Here is a 17,461-nt window from a genome sequence, read left to right as displayed (position 1 = left end):
GTAAAACTGCCCCGTGGGGTTTCCAAGGAGCGGTTGGTGGTTTCAAACTGCCAACCTTTTGGTTAACAGCCGTACTCTTTAACCACTGTGCCACCAGGGCCCCACACTTCTTGTAAACAACTCAATTACAGAAATAGATGACCCAGAGAGTGAAGGCCCCTTTGGAGTGGGCATTTGTTGTTTTGTGTCTCCTCTTCTGGTAACAGGACTCTGGACTTCCCTTAGGAAATCATTCAACCCCTCCAATTGCGTTCCTTAGATGGCCTCGAAAGTTCCCTTGTTCTCCTTTTGGGTCACTGACTTGGTCTTGCCAGTCAACATACTGCTTCCCCCAGCCATAGTGATTCACTGACCCAAGTTGGGTCCTTGAACATCAGCCGTGGAACTTCTGCTGATACTCTTGGGAAAGAGCTGATGAGATGCAGGCCTAGAACTGCCTGAGAATAAAGCCAATAGAGAAAAGAGCAGATCCAAGAGATAGGCTGCTAAGGATATAATCTGAGCCCCTGGATCAAGACATGCCTGAAGATGTTATTCAGTTACTGCTTTAGAAGTTTCAGTTGAGTTCATTTATCCGCAGTCCAAAGAATTAAAAGTAATAGACCATAAAGCCCCAATCAGAGACAACCCCATTACAATTTTTTACAGCCTTATGGAGGTAAAATTATTGTATAATAAACTACACCTATTTCATACAACATATGTGTATACCAGTAAAACCCTTATTATTATTTGATATATATTCCTCTGGATTTTCTTTTTGTTCATAATATACATATTTATAAACACACACGTATATTATTTTAAACAAAAATGGGTCTACACTGCAAATAATGCTTTGCAATTTACTATGTTTCCTAGATAACTTCTTGCCAAGGAATGGTTTAAAGCTACCATATAAGCTTGGTACTAGTCACAAGTTACAGCAAGTCACAGGAATTCAGTTTCAAATGGAAAGTAGGATGTTTATGACAGAAACGCAATTTGTTTGAAAATCCTAATGATCATCACATTGTTGTTAGGTGCCATTGAGTCAGTTTGACTCATAGCGACCCTATGGTACAACAGAAAGAAACGAAACACTGCCCGGTCCTGCACCATCCTCACGATCGTTGTTATGCTTGAGCCCACTGTTGCAGCCACTATGAATCCATCTCACTGAGGGTCTCCCTCTTTTTCACTGACCCTCTGCTTTACCAAGCATGATGTCCTTCTCCAGGGATTGGTCCCTCCTGGTAACGTGTCCAAAGTGAGACAACAAAAAGATCTCTATCATTCTCTTCTTAACTCCTCAAAGTCTGGCTTTAATTCTACCAGTATGTACCTGTGGGTGACCCATACCCTCTTCTTGTCATTGTCCTTTTCAACTGCTCTAGGTCCTGCTCTTCCTTGGGCTTCTGTGCCACCGAATGGGTCTCCACCCTCACAGCTCACTGCCTGCTCAGTCTCTGGCGAGCCTTCCTCCTTTGCTCTCAGTTGTGGCTAGTCAGTCTGTCTCTCCCTCCCTCCCTCTCTTTGTTCACTTCTCTCTCTGGTTGCGATGAAACAGGACCCTCTGAGTGGGAAGCCCAGAGAGTCACTCCTGGTCCAGGGCTGACAGTCCAATCCCTCTTTCTCTTCCTTTTCCTGCAGGACCCAGGTTGCTGCCATCTGCTCACATCTGTCCCTGCCACTCTACTTTTCCTCCCAGAAGCCCCCCTCCCTAGGCCCACTTGGGAACAGGATGCAGGACCCTATCTCTGTCTTCCTGATGTCACTAAAACAAGTACACAAAACCTCTGACTTTTACTGGGGCTTTCCCACTGGCTAATTTGGCCAACCAAGGAAGTGAGCAATAATAAGCAAGGGTGGTATTATGAAATTATGAGGAAAAAAAAAAAAAAAAAGGCAGCAAAACTAGCAATAGCTTTCCCTGTTCCCTCGCACCTCATTTTCCTGGCTTCCTGAGATACCCACGGAGGTGACTTTGTCCTCCCCCGGGACTGGGCCTGCCTCACCCTGAGTGCGACATGAAGCACGTGAGGCCTCAGCCCTCGGGAGAGCTGGCTTGTAGGAGGCTGGGTCTGGGGAGGATCTCGGTTCCTTTCAGAATAATAACACGTGTATTGTGCAGACAGTTTGCACAGTGTTTCCATATACATGATTCTCTTTGATCTTCGGAGCAGCCCTTGAAGTGGTTATTATTACCGCATTTAAGATACACGGAAACCCATCCCATGTACCTACCTGGAAAACGGCTCCTTCTCCAAGGTAATTTACATAACCGTTTTGAAATATTAAAATGACTGTTGATACATTATGGTATGGAATGAAACATTCAGCGACATTTTGAGATGAAATATGAGACTTCAAAGAGATCTCAGCTTGTGGTGGGCTGCCCTGGGCTTTCACCTCGAACTCTCTGGGAACACATTTATATTCTCCTCTGCTATGATGCAGACGACATCAGAAAAACTTGAAAAGCACAGACATATCTCCAGTGGAACTTCTTAGCCAGCTTTCCTGGCCACTCATTCTCAGGCACCTGTTCTGTGTTTCTCAAGATTTGGGGGATTTTGTTGCCATGCGGATTCTGGTTCAGACTGGGGAGGGCCTGAGAATCCGCATTTCTCACGAGCTCCCAGGCACTGCCCATGGACCGCACTTGAGTAGGAGGGCCCTAGACTGGCCAACCTTATTTCCCACCATTCACCATACCCCTACTTGCACCTCCCACCTCTCTGCATTTGGGCTGGAAAGAACATAAGCTATAGAGTCCAGTCCAGGGTCCAAGTTTCTTCATCTGTAAAATGGGGATGATAATAGTACCAGATGGGATGCAATAACATGTGCACAGGACTTACACTGTACCTGGAATTTACAAAGCTCCCACTGACCGGTAATTATGTTTATCATAATAACTCCATTATTTAAATAGCACTATCTCAGCCCCAGAAACCCCGGCGACACAGTGGTTAAGAGCTATGGTTGCTAACCAAAATGTCGGCAGTTCAAGTCCACCAGGCGCTCCTTGGAAACCATATGGGGCAGTTCAACTCTGTCCTATAGGGTCACTATGAGTCAGAATAGACTCATCGGCAACGGGTTTATCCCAGGCCCTCCCCACTTCCCACACTATGCTCGGGGCCACCCTGATACTTTAAAGCATTGTATTCCATTTCCAGAAACCTATCCCATCCCACTCCAGCCTCCACCCAAGTCCTCTACAAGGCCCAGCTCAATGCCCAACGTCTCCAGGAAGCCTTCCCTTGCCACTCTCGCCCCCACTCACTTCAGCTCATTCTGAAACCCTGCAATTAGTATTAAATTATATACAATACAGTACGAAACAGTATGTAATTAAGTGCTGTGTTGTGAGCATTTAACTATGTATATTGCTCACTAATTATCTGGGGATTTGGAGGCCTGCGGTGGAACCCAGAATTCTGCCACTTACTCTCTCTCGGCCTCAGTTTCCTGGTCTATAAAAAGGGAGCATTAATAAGGCCCACTTCATGGGGCTGCTGTAAGGATTAACTCGGATAAAGGTAAAAGTGAATTAGGATCCTCTTCTTTCTTGTTCTTATTGATTCCCAGCCAGATTATAATTTCCTGGTGGCAAGAACTAATATCTTGGGCAGCACTGGGAAGGAGAAGGAACCTCGCAAGGGGACTTGGGAGTCCTGGGTTCCAGTCCTAGCTTCCCCACCACCTAGTGTTATGATGATAATTGCTAAGGTTGAACTAGCACTTAGCATCAGGCACTATTCTAACCCCTAACTCATGCCTAACTCAGTGTTAACCCTCACCATGACCCTGGGCAACCACCAAACATGACGCTGCCTCTCTATGGCACAGCACGCTTCCTTTTTTTTTTTTTTTAATGTGCTTTAAGTGAAAGTTTACAATTCAAGTCAGTTTCTCATATAAAAACTTACACATACATTGTTATGTGACCCTAGTTGCTCTCCCTACAGTGTGACACCACACTCCTTCTCTCCACCCTGTATCTCCCACGTTCAAACAGCTCCTGTCCCCCTCTGCCTTGGCACACTGCTTTTTGAGGGGGCTTTATTTCCTCATCTATAAAATGGGGGTATTGCTACTTTTAAGGTACCCTAAAAAGGTATGGGAACTTTGTAAAATGCTCAGTTTATCAGTCATTGCTTTCTCAATCATTTATCAAGTGCTTACTATGTGGTCCTCTTACCTATGTAATCAGGGCTTAGCAAAGGTTCTGGCCCTGTGTGTTTTCAGGTACCCAGTAGGCTCCAGTAGGCTGTACTCAACCTGCCCATCAGGGGCCACACTGCAGGACCCGGTGCCACCATTCATGCTTATTCCTGTGAATGGGGCCCCCTGTTGCTGTGTTACAGCAGGCTGGAACTGTAGCCAGTCAAGCAACCTGGGTCATGGACACCACCCACTGCCCAGGGGTCCCTAACCACAGGTCCCAGGATGCCTAGGACAGCCAGGGATGGCCTGCAGGGGGTTCTGGGAACATCATTTAACTGCATACAAAATTGTGTGTGTACACAAGATATTTCTCTGAGGAGAGAGTCCATATACATCCAGCCCATCAGAACACCAACGGTGTCTGGGACCCAAAAGACAGATGATAAAAATAAAATGCAGGAGATGCAATGCCAGGGTCTGAACAAAGAGCTGTGGAAGCACCAAGGGGAGAAGCCAGGCAAGGCTGGGGAGCCGGGAAAGGCCTCTGAGGGCACGGTCAGCCCAACCCTCTGCCACCCCACATCCAACTATCAGACTCTCATGAAAAAGATTGCGCATCCAAAATCTGACCACTGTCCCCACGCCCCACCACCCTGGCCCAGGCCCCCTCACTGCTCCTGCCTTCGCCCCCAAACTCTGCTTTCCCACAGCAGCCAGAGGGGTCCTGAGGAAAAGGCGGTCAAATCAGGAGGCCCCTCAGCTTAGCCTCACTCAGTGACAGCCACAGACCCTGGCTCGCCTCTCTGACCCACCCCCTCACTCCACTCTTCCTCCTCCCCCTCACTCTAGCATCAGCCAGCTGTGCAGGCCTCGTAACTGCTGCTCACCACACCAGCTCACTCCCACCGCAGGGTCTTTGATTCATCATTCCTTCTGCCCGGAATGCTCTTCTCCAGATAAATACCCAGACACCTCAGCTCCCTCAAGATTTGGTTCAGAACTCACCTCCTCCACCAGGCCTTCCCTGACCACCCTGTTTCAAATTGCAGGCTGTGCACACACACTGCCGCTCCCCAATTCCCCCACTAGCATAATTTCAAATTTATCTTATTTATTATGCCTTTTATCTAGCAGCAGTCCCCAGCACCAGAATGAAAATTCCACAAAGATGGGCACTTTGTTCTGTTCAACCCTGAGAACAGAGCCTGGCACACCATCAACCCTCAATAAATGTTGGCTGAGGGAATGAATGAATGAGGAGACATTTTGAGCTGGGAGTTGAACATTGCAACATTTGTGGGCAACAAAAAAAGGCAGCAGTATCAGCATGTGCAAGGCTTGGGGGCACAACAAAGCAGGAAATGTTCCTAGACTGGCCAGAAGTTGGGTGATGGGTCCTGAGGAGGTGCAAGTTAAGCATATTAAAGGGTCTATGGAGTTTGGATGGGGCATAAAAGCCAAGTCTCATTGTTACTACTGTTATCCTTATTATCTCTATCCCCAGTGCTGGCTCCAGAAAAGGTGTAGGATTCTTTCAGTGGCCATATTATTAATTCTCTCTGGTGGTGGGGTAAGGAGGACTGGCATTGGATAGAAACGTCATGCTTAAAGTCATGCTTAAAGGTGTTTGATAGAGTCTCTATTTCAGGGATCACATACTCCTCTGAGGCCAGAATACTGGAAGTCTCCTAAACAGGGCTGATTTAGTGAGTGCCAAAGCCTGAGCTGCATTAACGAGCCAGCAGGCATGCGAGTGAGTCAGGCCTTGGTTTTCAGGCTTGAGAATGTCAGGTCCCAGCAGAGAAGAACAATAACTTAGTGTGATTTCACCAAGAGTCTGGGGGCACTGCAGAGTTCACAGAGCACTGCCTCACCCCAAGTCGAGTAGCTCAAGCCCCCCAGAGTGCTACATCTTTGCTGAGGGGTGATTTACGCATGGCCTACAAACGCTCCAGTTACTGGGGCCAGCTCTTCAGGTTGCCTTAGTTGCCATTGATTCTGCTCTCTGAGGGCGTTTACTTAATTCCCACAATAATCCTATGTGCTAGCATCATTGTTCCCATTTTACAGATGAGGAAACCGAGGCTGTGAAGCCTGAAGCAAATTGCCTGAAGGCCACAAAGCCTTTAAGTGGCAACTGCATCTGTTGTTTTGTTGGCACGGCATTCATCCCTTTTCTTCTGGTTACATCACCTCAGGTTTCCTTTGGGAAACCACCTCTCCTCCACTCTTAAGCCATGTGGTGTGGGTGGAAGCAAAGGCAGGCACATTACCCAGGCCTGGCCAATCAGTGTGTTTACCTGCCTGGCCACACGACTGGTTCAGGGCTAAACGTACACCTTAAGCCAAGCCAACAGACTCATTTCAGGGACTGGTTGAATCTACTAGAAAAGTCCTATATCTCTTCCCCTGGAATTATTAGCTGATAGGAGCTGAGAGCTATTAGGACCACCATTAAGGAAAAAGCCATTTTTATCAACTAATGAGGGCCATAATTATGGGCATCCTTTCATGTTCCAAAGGAGCCCCAGTGGTGCAGTGGTTAAAGGGCTTGGCTAACTGAAAGGTTGGCAGCTCTAACCCACCAGCTGCTCTGCAGGAGAAAGATGTGGCTGTCTGCTTCCATAAAGATTTACAGCCTTGGAAACCCTGAGGGGCAGTTCTACTCTGTCCTACAGAGTTGCTATGAGTCGAAATCGACTCAACGCTAACGGGTTTGGTTTGGTTTGGGTTTTTCATGTTCCATGGAGAGATCTGCCTCCACAGAGCCCGAAGAATCAAGGATGGAAAGAGAGAGACAGACCAGAGAGAAATTACATCCTTTTAACACTCCCCTCCTACCCTACCAGATCCAGCCATGCCTGAAGTCGGCACTATCTTGGACTTTTCAGTCACATGAGCTAATACACTTCTTTCTTTACTCAAGCCAGTTTGAAGAGTGTGTGTGTGTGTGTGTGTGTGTGTGTGTGTGTGTGTGTTTCACATCTGAGTGGGTTCTGGCTGCTACAGTGGTGGGGCAATACTCTAGTGTATCTGAATCCAAAGTCTGTGCCATGTCTAAGGGCTCAGAGAAGCGTTTAGTAGCGGATTAAATGATACTTTAAAAGAATGTCCTTAACAATGCCCCTTAGCCCACAGTAAGAGATGACCCAAATGTATCTCATAGTACAAAACTCCTACTCTTCCTTCCAAACCTACCGCATGTGTCCTCCTCTGTTTTCCTAGTGATTTTGTTCTTTGTGTCCCAGTGTTGCTGGGACCTTAATACCTGTTAGCTGGATGAAAAAATATAGCTCTGAACCTACTTTTCACTGCATTTGCTGACATATCAGATGTATTCCCATCCTCAAAAAAGTAACAACAAATACTCTGCACTCAACGTTCACACACTGCAAACAGAAGCCAAGACAACAGACCAAACCAATGGCTCATACTGCCCCCTAGAGGTGGAACTCAACGACATAAAACAGTGCCGCAAAGATCGGAATTTCTCACCCCCTGGGCTAGAATTCTGTTAAAATAACCTGCTATGCACATGCCATATGGATAATCAAAGGGAGAGTTTGGGTTATTTTTCAAATAACCTAAAGTTATTGGTACCTGTGGTAGGCTAAATAATGCCCCCCACTCCATCCCCATGCCCCCAAAGATGTCAATGTCTGAATCCCCAGGACCTGTGAATATGTTACCTTACACGGTGAGGTGATTAAGGATGTTGAGATGGGATGATTACCCTGGATTACCTAGGTGAGCCCAAAATAAAAAATAAAAAAAATCAAACCCACTGCCGTTGAGTCAATTTCAACTCACAGCAACCCTACAGGACAGACCAGAACTGCCCCATAGAGTTTCCAAGGCTATATCTTTCTCCCACGGAGCAGCTGGTGCCTTATAGAAGGGAGGGAAAGGGAGACCTGACTACAGAAGATGAGTGTTAGAGTAATACAGCATGATACTCATCCGGCCATTGAAGATGAGGAGGGGGCCACAAGCCAAGGAATGCAAGTGGCTTCTAGAAGCTGGAAAAGGCAACGAAACAGACTCTCCCCTAGAGCCTCCAGAAAGAACACAAATCTGCTGACACTTTCATTCTAGCGCAGTAAAACTGATCTTAGGTTTCTGACCTCCAAATGGTAAAATGATAAATTTGTGTTGTTTTAAGCCACTGAACTCATGGTAACTTGTTAAAGCAGCAATAGGAAACTAGTACCCTCTCCTACCCTATTGTTCTTAGTTGCTATCAAGTCAATTCTGATTCATAGCGACCCCATGTAGAACTACTCCACAGGGTTTTCTTGTGTGTGATCTTAACAGAAATCCCTGTCCTCAAGGAACCTGGTGCAGAGAAGTGGAAACAGAAAAGCAACTGCTCCAACGAGAAAGATGTGGCAGTCTGCTCCCATAAAGATTACAACCTTGGAAACCCTATGGGGCACTTCTACTCGGTCAAATGGAGTTGCTATGAGCCAGAATCGACTCGATGGAACACAACAACAATGCAATGTGGTAAGTGCTGCAGAAGAGGTGGGCACCTGTGCCATGTGGGGAGCCAGGTCAGGCTTTACAAGAGGAAAGGACAGGCACTGAAAAGGGGAGGACGGACATGGCATTCCGGAGCCTAGCTTGGGGCTGGGCTGGAGGGTGGGCAGAGCGTGCTGGGGGATCCCAGCGGTCAACTAGAGGGACTGGCTTCTGACATTCAGACCTGCTTTAAGGCTGATGAGGAGCAAAACCTGTCTCAGCTAGTGACACTGAGTGGCCGGGAAGGCTTAGGCAGGGGTGAAGCCTCATATTCCAAGCCTGGGGCAACATAGTGAGACTTGGGACCAAGGCTCTACTTACTCTCACATACTACAGACATGACTTTTGCCACATGAGCTAAGTAGCTCGCGGAATATTAAGGGGTAAGTTCATGCTGGCTCCCTCTCACTCTACCCACCTGGGGCTTGTGTTTCCTCCCTCCTTCCAGCCCTCCTTTCCTTCCTGCCTTCTTTAGGATTTTCGGAGCACCTCCTATTCCGTGCCAGGACATGGTCCCTTGCCTTAGGGAGCTTACGGTCCAGTGACCTTAGTGAGGGAGGCAGATTTTAAACAAGTCACCCCACCACCAACTGTGCGATGTCAGCCACTTCAAGGGCTCTCAGTTGGGTACGTGGTGCCACCATGAGAAACTTTAAAGGGGAGACATGGCCGGGGGCCAGGTAAAGCTTCACTGAGGGGGACCACAGAATAGAAATCTGCGGGATCAACAAGTTAATTGGGGGGTGGAGGAGGCAGTGTTCTAAGCAAAGTAGATGGCACGGGCAAAGGCCATGTGGGGACAATAAGCACAGAGAGCAGAAGGGACAGGAGAAGGCCTTTGGGGTAGGGGTGTGGAGGGCAGGGGAGCATAGAGTGACATGGGACTAAGCAGGGCCAGACCACGAAATCCACATGGGCCATGACAGGGAGTTTTGCCCTTAACCCAAGACCCATGGGAAGCCATGACAGGCGATTGGGGTGGAGGGTGAGTGTGGCATCAGGGCTGTGAACAGCTTTGTGTTCTGAAAGGGTGACTGGCCACACTGAGTAAAGGGTGGAAGGAGCCCAGAGTGGGTACTAGGGAGCACTAAGGAGGCTGCTGTGATGGTTCAGAAGAAAGGTATTAGTAACGTGGAGCAGGCAGGGAGAAGACATTTTTTAGGTTAAGACATAGGACTTGGCGATGGGTTGGAAAGAGGAGATGAAGGAGAAGGGCGTATAGAGGTTGTCCCTGGGGTTTCTGGCTTGTGTAACTGGAGGGATGATGGTGTCATTCACAGGGAGGCGAGGGCCAGAGGAGGAGCTGGCCTGAGTGTGGCTTGGGACATGCTGCATTGAAAAGCTTTAAGGCACCAAGCAAAGCATCATGGGCCAGCAGTTGGATGGACAGGTTTGGAGTCCTGGGCTTCAAGGCACAGTAAAGATGTCACTTTTCTCTGCTGGGTGACACCCCCCCTTCAGCTAAGTTCTTGCAGCATTTTCCCAGACCTCTCTCCTAACGAAGTCCTACCTAAGGAACCATGGTCACAGTCTTACGTGTGTAGCGGATGCTGTGCTATGGTACCAGGTCCCTCACTCTTCCCCTGGCCACGGAAGGTGTTGATGGTGGCACTCACAGCTGTGTCCCAGGAAGGATGCTGTCTTGCCCATGGTTATGCCTCCTCTCTGGGACCAGTCAACACCAGGGTACGGAGACTCAGGCTCATTGCCTCAGTCAGGGAACATGTCTGAAGGGCCAGCCCATCCCCAGAGCTCCATGAGAGGCCACTCAGAGATCACTGAGGCCATGTTCTGTCTGCACTGAAGCTCACCTCCTCCCTCTACCCATTCCTGCTTCCTTCTCCCCCTGGCAGCTGTTGTTCCCGAGAGCCCTCCCTCATAAATCTCCTGCACACACATAGCCACCTCAGTCTGTTTCCCAGGAAGCCTGACACAGCACGCCTTCCTTCCTTAACCGTGAGCTCCCAGGCCAGGGCTGAGCTTGTTGCAGCAAAGGCACTGAATAAATGCATTTTGAACTGAACAATCTTGACTCAGCCAGAATTTTCCACAACGGTCCTGAATTCAAACAGGCCAGGCCCAAATTCCCAAAAGTCTGATTTTACCCCTCAGGCCACAGGCCCTAATTTTTGACTCTGAAAATATGGTCTGTGGAAGTGTGTGATGTAAGGCCTTCAACTCCCGGGTCTTCATTCAGCAGCTGAGCAGCTGAGTGGGGCGCCCAGGACTCTGGGCTATGGAGCCAGATGCATGGGGAAGAACCTCAGCCTGGCAGCATGACTGGGGACCGGTACTTGTGCCTGAGTTTACTCTACTGTTAAAATTGGGATGATGTCATAGCAGCATTATTCATAATAGCCAAAAAGTGGAAGTAACCCAAATGTCCATCAACTGATAAATGGATAAACAAGACGTATATCCATCCAATGGAACATTATTCAGTGATTATAAAAAAAAAAAGGAATGAAGCTACAACATGGGCGAACCTTGTAAACATTATGCTAACTGAAAGAAGCCAGTCACAAAAGGCCACATATTATATGATTCCATGTATATGAAATGTCCAGAGTAGACAAACCCAGAGAGACAGAAAGGAGACTATTGGTTGCAGGGGGCTGGGGGAAGGGAGAATTGGGAGTGACTGATAACAATATTGGGTTTCTTTTTGGGGTGATGGAAATGTTCTGGAATTAGATAGCAGGGGTGGTTGCAAAACATTATGAATATACTAAAAACCACCAAATTGTACACTTTAAAATGGTGAACTCTATGTTACATTAACTATAACTCAATTTTTTAAATAGAAAAAGAAATCGAGGTGATGGTGAAAGCATTCACCATATAAATACGAATGCTTAGAATGCTGACTGGCATATACCACGTGCTTGAAAAGTGTTAGTGCCTAAAATGACGTGGTGGCACAAAACCTGAACTCATCGTGGCCCTACGTCCAGCTCCCTGAGCTAACCCAGAGGGACTTTATACCACAAAGGTAACACCCACTCAAAATTCGCGCAAAGATGACATAACGTTTTGTAAGGACACAGCCTTCCTTTCCCCTTGTAGCAAGTGGCTGAGCTAAACTGTTTCTGAGGAGAGCAGGTGGGTGTAGATTTGGTCTGCCTCTGGGAAAGAGGTCGCTATCACACTCTCAGAACAGCCACCGGGCTGGTGACAATCACCACCTTGGCTGTGCACCAACCCTTGAAGGCGTTGTCACAGGTGGCAGCCAAAAAATGGTATCGATTTAGTGGCAGAAGGCAGAACCTGGAGCATCAACAGAAAACCGGGGCCAACGACAGAGGACTTGGTCTGCTCTGATAAAAAAATAGCGTTTTTATAATGTCTTAAGTGGCGTGTTTGTCAAAAGGAGATGACTTCAAGCTGGTGAGGAGGTCTAGGCATAGAAACCAAGTGACAGGGAAGAAGCCAGGCATATAGACTGTGACAGAGACGGTGCTTCGTTTGTGTGCTGCTGTTTTTGGGAGGAAAGGACAGGACTGACCCGGAGAGGCTCTTCAGCCCTCAGGGTAGTGTATGTCTGATCCATTCTTCAGAGCAGAATAGCAGCCCACAACTTCCATGGTCTCCCAGCCTCCTGCTGCTCCTTCAATCCAGAGCCTTGCCAGCATGCTTTGCTCTAAAACACAGATCTACATGGCTCCCCTGATTAAAACCTTCTGTGGCTGTGACAGTAAGTTAACAGAGGCACTCTGAAGAGTAATGTGGTAAAATCTATTAAAGTAAGACAAAATAAACCCTTGCACAGCATCAATATACTCTGAGCTGGTCATTTAACTCCTTAGAAACCACCCTCGAGAAAGACTCACACAGGTGCCCAAGGAGGAATGAAAACCACCTTAATGCCCTCCAGCTGGGGATTGGAGAAATAACCTCTAGTGTATCCATACCATTGGGACTCCTTGAGTAGCTGTGACAGTCAAGATTGTGTGTCAACTTGGCTGGACCATGCTTCTCAGTGTTTACGTGTAACCACCCACATGATGGGATCTGCAGTGAGTAGCCAATCAGTTGAAAGGGAGCTTCCTTCGGCATGTGGCCTGTATCCAAATATAAGTGGATGTTATGGATTTTGCCAGTTCTGGCTCCTGCAGCTGCCTCCTGTTTGTCTGACCTCTGGTTCTTGTGACTTGAGCTTGCAGCTTATCTGCTGATCTTGAGATTGTCAATCTTCACAGCCTGTGATCAAGAGCCCTGCTCTCCAATCTGCTGATCTTGGATTTGCCGGCCCCTGCAGCTATGTGAATCAGGAGAAACCTTGTGGTCTTGCCTGCCAATCTTGGGATCCATCGATCCTTACAGCTTGTGAACAAGAACCCTGTTCTCTGGCCTGCCAATCTTGGGTTCACCAGCCCCTGCAGCTACGTGAATCAGGAGAAGCCTCCATCCTGATCCACGGACGTGGGATGTTCCAGCCTCTACAATCCTGTGAGCTGTTTGCTTGATACAAATCTCTCTCTATATATATTTATATGCTTTACTGGTTTTGCTCATCGAAAGAGCCCAGCCTAAGACAGTGGCATAAATGGTTAAGTGCTCAATATTAGACAAAGGCTGGTAAAAAGTTCAAAACCACCCAGAGGCACCACAGAAGATAGGACTAGTGATCTGCTTCCAAAAGGTCACAGCCTTGAAAACCCTACAGAGCAGTTCTACTCTGCACACATGGGGTCGCCGTGGGTTGGAATTGACTTGATGGCAACTAACAACAACAACAATATCCATACCATGGATGCAATAGGTTAAAAAAAAAAAAAAAGAATTTGGTTTATTTATAAAACCAAGAATGGATCTCCAAGACATATAGTTAAGGGAAGATAGGCAAGTTATCAAATCAGGTTGCAGAACACATTCAAATACATGCAGTATGACACCATTTATGTTAAGATACACATAGTCAATAAAATACCACATATATTTTATGGATACACTGGGGTGTGTAAATGCACAGAGAAAAGCCTGGAAGGATACACGCCAAATCCATTACTCCAAAACAGGAAGGCTGAGATTAGACAAAGGTGGGAATAGGCAAAGAATTTTAGCCTTAACTAGAAGGTTAAAAATAATTTAAGGAAGCTGTTTTCATGTATTACTTGTATAACTAATGATCTCAGCCTGCCCCATCTGCCTCGCCAAAAGGGGGAAAAAAAAAAAACCACAATGGTTCCACATTCCGCTCAGATTCTGTTTAACATGGCTTTCTCCCCTGAACTCCATGTTCACACATTCAGCTGCCTATTCGAGACCTTGACAAGTTTTAAGCCAAATTCCTGATCTTTCCCTGTCAAGACCTGCTCCCACACTTTTTCCTATCTCAAAAAAAAAAAACCTGTTGCCATCGAGTCGGTTTCGACGGTTGCTCACACCACAACCTAAAAGTCCACTTCTTGATTCCTCTTTTGCTCTTCCACTTATATTCAATATGACCACAAACCCAGTTGGCTCTACTTTTACAATATGCAGGATCCAGTCCCTTCTCAGCATCTCCATGGCTACCTCCCCGACCCAGGCCACTATCCTCTCTCCTGGGAATTCCGTGACAGCCCCTTGCTGGTCTCCCTGCTTCTCCCTAGCCTCACAGTCTATTTTCTGCACATGGCTGGAGAGATCCTGTTAAAATGTTAGATGATATCCTTCCTCTGGCTCAAAAAGCTCCGTGTTTGGAGGTTTAGGGTTATGGCTTCATGGGACATCCCAGTTAATTGGCCTAATATAATTTCTAGTGCTTCTATTCTACCTCCTAGTTCAATGCATAGTGCCTGGGGTCTTAAAAGCTTGCAAGCAGCCATCCAAGGTACAACAATTGGTCTCTATTTGCCTGGAGCAACAAAGGAAGGAGAAGAGTCAGGACTAGGAGGAAATGGAATATGTAGCTAATTGCCTCCATGAACAACTGCCTCCTTTGCCATGAGACCAGAAGAACTGCATGGTGCCCAGCTACCATTACTATAGACAAATCCTGATCAAAAGGGAGTAAAATGTTGAAGAGAATTTCAAATTCTCCTGGAATCCAGAATTTATGGAGCCATTGAGGCTGAATGAACTTCTGAAACTATTGGCCTGAGAAATCTTTAAACCTTAAACCAAAAATATGCCCTGAATCTTCCTTAAATCAAACAATACTTTAGCTTAAAGAATGTCTGCCTTGAGCTTTGTGCTCTTTTAAGAACTCTCTACATGGAATCAAAGAAGCCCTCGTGGTGCAGTGGTTAAAGTGCTTGGTTGCTAACTGAAAGGTCAGTAGTTTGAACATACCAGCCACTCCCTGGGAGAAAGACATGGCAGTCGGCTTCTGTAAAGATTTCAGCCTTGGACACCCTATGGGGGCAGTTCTGCTCTGTCCTTATAGGGTTGATACGTGTTGGAATCGACTCAATGGCAATGGGTTTGATTGGTTGTCTATGGAATCAAATTGACAACCAACCCGAAAGATTACATGGGAAACCTAGGGGGCAGTGGGTTTGTGTTAATGGTGGAGGAAAAATTCAGGAAACGAGGGTAAGAACAGTTGCACAACTCAAGGAATGTAATCAATGTCACTGAATTGTACATGTAAAAACTGTTGAATTGGTCTATATTTTGCTGTGTATATTCTCAACAACAAAACACTCCCATGGCTCCCACCTCACTTAGAAGAAAAGCCTAAATCCTTAGAAATGGCCCCAAGGCCCAACACCATCTGGTCTTTCCCCGCCCCTGCCCCTTGCCCTCCTGCTTCAGCCACGTAAACCTCCTTGTCATCCCTTGAAGGTGACCAAGCTCCTTCCACCTCAAGCTCTGGCCCTGCTGTTCTCTAGGCTGACATGCTCTCTTCCCAGAGATCTGCATGGCTCACTCACTTCCGTTAAGTCTCAGCTCACCCCCTCGGTGAGGGCTTCCCTGAGAACCCTCTTTAATAGAGCAATCCTTCCTTTCTACACTCAGCCCTCCCATCCCCCTTCCCTGCTTTATTCTTCTTCTTTGATACTCCTCATATTTTACTTATCTGCTTAGTATCTGCCTCCTACTACTAGGACATAAGCTCTTGGAGGGTATAGATTTGTGTCTGTTTAGTTCAGTGCTGAATGTCCTGTGTGCCTAAGGCAATGCCTGGCACATAGCAGGTACATCATAAACTTATGTCAAGTGACTGAATAAATAAGCAAAGTTTTCTACATCGGGCTCCAGTCTGCATTACCAGTCTCAGTGACCCCCATCTGTTCCCAGTATGTATTCTTTGCTTCAATCACTTGCTGGTCTCTCCAGCTCCTGTACAAGTTCATGTGACTGCATCTGTTCTTATCTGCTGAGCCCTTACCCAATCCTGCCCTTACGTCTATTCATTATTCAAGCTTCAATGTCAGTTCCTCCTTGAAGCCCTGGCCCTCTCCCACCCCTATTCTGCTGGCCAAATTAAAAGCTTTCTTTCCTGCAGTCTTGTACCTTTCCCATTGTTTCATAGTTAATAAACTGCTGCCAGAGTCCCTGGGTGGTGCAAACAACTAGCCGAAAGGTTGGCAGTTTGAACCTCAGAAGATAGGCCTGGTGATCTATTTCCAAAAGGTCACAGCCTGGAAAACCCTATGGAGCAGAGTTCTACTCTGACACACATGGGTTCCCCATGAGTTGGAACTGACTCGATGGCAACGAACAACAAGAAAACTGCTACCACTTACAGAATCGTTTACTCTGCTGGCCACTACGGCCGCATGATGATTATCATTGAATCCACACAACAACTGATAAAGTATTATTCTTATCTCCATTTTACAGTTATGAAAACTGGGGCACAGAGAAGTTGAGAGACTTATCCAGAGTTCCCCAGTAAGAAAGTGGCAGAGCTGGAATTTGAACCCCACTTTACGGGAGTCCAAAGTCTTTTGCTCTTTAGTGTCAGGTTGCTCCACTAAATTGTGAGTCTGTGATGGCCAGGGCTGAGGTGTATGCCACGTGACCAAAGAAATAAACAAATAAACAAGCCAAGGATCTGAATTGAAAATGCTGGGCTCTAGAGCCCTGGCCTGGGACTGGACCATGGTGATGGTCCTTGGGCTCCCCGGCCTGAGACCCTGGCCAGCCCCCACCAATACCACCACTAAAGCCACCCTGGGACAAAGTGGCCCAGCAAAAGGAGCACGCCTGGCACAGCATTAAAAACATGAGCTCCAGCCTCAGACACCCTCAGGATCAAGTTCCATCTGCTTAGTAGCTGTGTGGTTCTGGGCCTCACTTTCACTTGTAAAATGGGCAGCTGGAGTCTGGATATCACCTTGTCCCAGGAGCCTCACAGTCACAGCACTGACATTCCTGGAGGCCAAGTCTAGGTAGTGTGTCCCCACCTTGACCACAACTGGCTGAGCCAAGAGCAGGCACCTGAATCAGGCCAGGCCAATAATCCTGGGAAGTCTGGATTAAAAGGTTCTGGGAGGATCTGGCTGCGCTCTTAAAAGGGGAAAGCGAACTCTGGAGTTGCTGGTGGCAGCTGTCTTCTGCCAGGTGAGCTGAGAACAAAGAAAACTGGTTTGTGCCAAGTGAGAAGAATGACAAGGAAGCAGAGAGATGCAAAGGTAAGATCTGTAGAGAAAGCACTTCCTGGGACCCTAGGGACCCAGGCACTGGTTCATCTGTTCTTGACACTTGATGCATCCCTGCCCTTGGATTCTGTAAAGCAATTCCTTTCCATAGCCTTGATAAAGTAACAGAGTCCCCCTTCTGCTAAAGCTAGGGTGAGTTTATTTATTTTTTTAACCAAGTCCTAAGTAATACAAATATTTACCTTGTAGAG

The 17,461-nt window shown here is 47.1% G+C and overlaps 1 protein-coding gene across 1 annotated transcript in view; it reads right to left on the bottom strand.

The window, feature by feature from the left end:
- KATNIP (katanin interacting protein) overlaps positions 1–17,461 on the bottom strand; it is a 201,643-nt gene that overhangs the window by 148,983 nt on the left and 35,199 nt on the right. The window lies entirely within an intron of this gene.

This window comes from Elephas maximus, chromosome 12 (assembly GCF_024166365.1).
Source record: "Elephas maximus indicus isolate mEleMax1 chromosome 12, mEleMax1 primary haplotype, whole genome shotgun sequence".
Taxonomy (NCBI): domain Eukaryota; kingdom Metazoa; phylum Chordata; class Mammalia; order Proboscidea; family Elephantidae; genus Elephas; species Elephas maximus.
This window is presented reverse-complemented; position numbering and strand designations above follow the sequence as displayed.